Below are 3,658 nucleotides of genomic sequence, written 5' to 3'. Positions count from 1 at the left end.
GTTCTGTTTTTTTAAGGGGAATGGAAGGAGAAACAAGGGTGTTTATTTTCCTCAGAAGATCTCTATTCAAACAAGGGGTGCCGAGGGCTGGAGGAGAGAAGCCAGAGCCCTGCTGGCTGCTGATCACAGTGATCAGATATTTGCCAGAAGTGGAAGCTGGCTCATGAGGCGAACAAGAATTCTGCACTTTAGACATTAACACAAACCTAAAAGCTTTTTTTCTGTATAAAAAGTTCTTTTTGCTGCCCACAAGGAGTATGAAGTTGTATTCTTTACAGAAACATGGTCCTTTTACCTTTCCTTATCTTCATCTGTAACAGAGGAAATAACTGTTTTCTCAATCCAGTGGCCACGGTACTTCTGATCCAGCCAACGGGGAGGCCTGGGATGTGCCAGAGGCTTCCACTTTGAGTCTCCCAGTCAGTTGTCATCTTTTTCCTCTGATTCTTCTTCTGACTCAGTTCTACACTCAGACCAATTGTTGCCTATCTGTTCAAACCTTCCAGACTGTGAGCCCCACAGGAACAGATGGTCACTTTAAATTCAGCCATCTCATAACCAAAAAGCTTCAGGACACGTGCTTGCTCTGGGGTCAGCACATGGTCCTCCTTATATACCTGAGTCAGACAGCAGAATCACCACACCTTTCTGGAGGACAGTGCGCAGGCCCAGATGTCTCAGCTGTGGCTCCATGGAGTGAGTGAACTGCTTCAGAGGCCCAGGAGTCAGGCTCACTGTGAAAGTTGATTCATTACCAGCTCAAGTGAAGTCTATTTTTGTGAATTTGGTGAATCAATCATTCACTTCTTGCTTAGTGTGATTGGTGAAAAGGGGACCAACTTTATCCCTCAGCTTCTTGCTCATCTGGTGCAGGTTGTCTCTGTACTCATTGTATGAACTTTGACCTAAAGACACCATCGTTATCTTGTTTTTGCCAAAGAACATTGGGTTATGCTTCCAGACATCCTAGATGTCCTTCAGCTTGCTATTTAATCAGTATTCTGAGCAAATTATTTGAGAGCAGAATTCTATGAAATAGAATGTGGCATTAGGATTGGAGAGCCATCAATAACTTTCATTATACAGACTACACAATCTTGCTTTCTGAAAGTGAGTAAGATATAAAGCACTTTCTACAGAAGTTCAGAGACTATAGTCTTCCATATAGGTTACTTCTCAACATAAAGAAAACAAAATTTCTCACCACTAGACCTGTAAGCAACATTATGAAAGATAGAAAAAAGACTGAAAGTGTTAATGACTTCATCTTAGTTGAATCTACAATCAATACACTTGATATTACAGTCAGGAGAACAGTAGACATATTATATAAAGAAAGGCTGCAACCAGGCACTTCTATGAATTATTGTTATATTAATTATATGTTATTTTGAGGACTTATGCACATCTGATTCATGCCATGGTCTTTTCAATCACTTGTTATGCATCTGAGAGTTGAGAATTGATGGCTTTGAAGTAAGATAATAGAAAAGAGTGATGAATGTCCCATGGACTACCAAAAGAACAAGCAGATATGTCACTGTGAGTCATAATCTACTTGACATCAACTAACAATAGAAGGGTACCCCTGCTTTAATCATACTCTAACTTCATAGTCTAGGAACAGGTTTTACATGAGTACAATTAAGTTGGTCATTGGGTCACTAAATGGTGTAGTCAATTTGATCTTGTCTAACTGCAAAAACAAAAAAGTTTAATTAATAATTAGAACACTCTAATTAATATTTGTTGCTGTTCTTAAGTATCATATACTCATAGACAACTCATAGCAACCCTATGAACAAAAGACCTGAACAATAGTTGTTAGAACACCAAATATAGGAAATACTAATCTAAGAATATGGTGCCAAAGATTTCTTTAAAAAGCTAGCGATAAAAGATGTAACTTAAAATAATATGGTGCACTATATCAAAGCAATAATATATTTTTCTTCCCTCATTACTGTGATGTTTATTGGAAATCAGAGGCTAACATTTATCTTTGCAGTTTGAAATAATATATACTTCATTAATGTTGGCAGCTTCTTGTCAAGACAGCCAGTAGGCAGATCTCTCCCTGACCATTGTGTCCTTGGTTCTGGGCTTAGCCTTACAGTCAAGGCAAAAATCAGTCTCAGATCCAGCCGCGGTAAGCCTATACCAAGGCACTTGGTTCTTTTTGGTGGCATATCTGAAAACATTGTTCACGCTGATATAGTTGCTATGTCTCAGTTGCGATTTCCGCTCATCTTGCGTAGGCTGTGTCTGTTAGTTGAAACAAATCCATTGATATCCAGTCTATTCGTGGGGCCTTAGTTTTTGTCAAAACTTTCAATGAAGTCTCAAATTTTCCTTAAATTACCATTGGCTTTTGTTCACATGATACTTCCTGAAATTTTTCAGTGTCTGTCAATTATTTTTGAAACAATGACTCTGTATTCCATCCATCTTCTTTTTATGATATCTGGATCATTAAATATATATCCCACAGTATCTTTCAGTATTGCAACTCAAAGCTTGAATTTGTTTTTTGGTTTTTTTCAGCTTGAGAAATGCTGAGTGAGTTCTTTCCTTTTTATTCTCGAATTTCAGCTCTTTATACATTCCATTGTAATACCATGCTTTGTCTTCTCATGCTGCCTTTTCAATGTTTTGTTCAACTCTTTTGTTTCAGCATCTTTTCCTTTTGTATTGGCTTAATGGCACTCTAAAGCAATTTTGAAAATTTGCCAATGTATTTGACTGTGTAGATAAATCATGACTAACATTGAGAAGAATGGAAATCTCAGAATACTTAATTGGACTAACGTGAAACTAATATATAGATTAAGAGGCTATTGTGTAAAAAGAGGAAAAAAAACACACTACATAGTTTAAAATTAAAGAAAGTGTGTCAAGGTTGTATCTTCTCTCCATTGTTATATAACCTGTATGCTAAAGCATGACCATCACTGGAGAACAACCACTTGGCGAACTGACTGGAAGACATCTATATTTGTTCTCATTCCAAAGAAGGGTAACCCAACTGAGTGTGGAAACTATAGAACAATATCATTGATTTCACATGTAAGCAAGATTCTACTGAAGATTATCCAAAAAGGACTGGAACAGCAAATCAGCAGAGAACTGCCAGTAGTTCAGGCTGGGTTTAGAAGGGGTGGTGGTACTTGGGATATTGTAGCTGATGTTAGATGGATCTTAGCTGAAAGCAGGGAATACCAGAAGAATATGCAAAGGTGTTTGACTGTGTGGATCACAACAAACTGTAGCGGACTCTGAGAAGAATGGGAATCCCAGAACATTTAATTGTGCTAATGCTAAACCTATACTTGGACCAAGAGGCAGTAGTCAGAACAGAGCAGGGTGACACTGAATAGTTTAAAATTGGAAAGGGTGTACACCAGGTATGTGTCCTACCTCCACACCTTTTCAACTTGTATGCAAAACAGATTATCTGAGAGGCTGGGCTCTATGAGGAGAAGTGTGGCATCAGGATTGGTGGAAAATCTATTAACAAACTACGTTATGCAGATGACACACCCTGCTGCTGAAACTGAGGAGGACCTCATGCATTTGCTGCAGTGCGTCAAGGACTGCAGCCTTCAGTATGGACGAGGCTCAATGTCAAGAAGACAAAGATTCTCACCACTGGACCAAT

General features: G+C 38.5%; 1 pseudogene; it reads right to left on the bottom strand.

The window, feature by feature from the left end:
* Nucleotides 1–420: 420 nt before the first annotated feature.
* Nucleotides 421–2,201, bottom strand: LOC102843627 (annotated as a pseudogene).
* Between the last annotated feature and the right edge of the window lie 1,457 nt (nt 2,202–3,658).

Source organism: Elephantulus edwardii, unplaced genomic scaffold, assembly GCF_000299155.1.
Source record: "Elephantulus edwardii isolate Elephantulus edwardi_28Jun2011 unplaced genomic scaffold, EleEdw1.0 scaffold00253, whole genome shotgun sequence".
Lineage (NCBI taxonomy): Eukaryota > Metazoa > Chordata > Mammalia > Macroscelidea > Macroscelididae > Elephantulus > Elephantulus edwardii.
The sequence above is the reverse complement of the archived record's forward strand: the minus strand, read 5'-3'. Positions and strand labels throughout refer to the sequence as shown.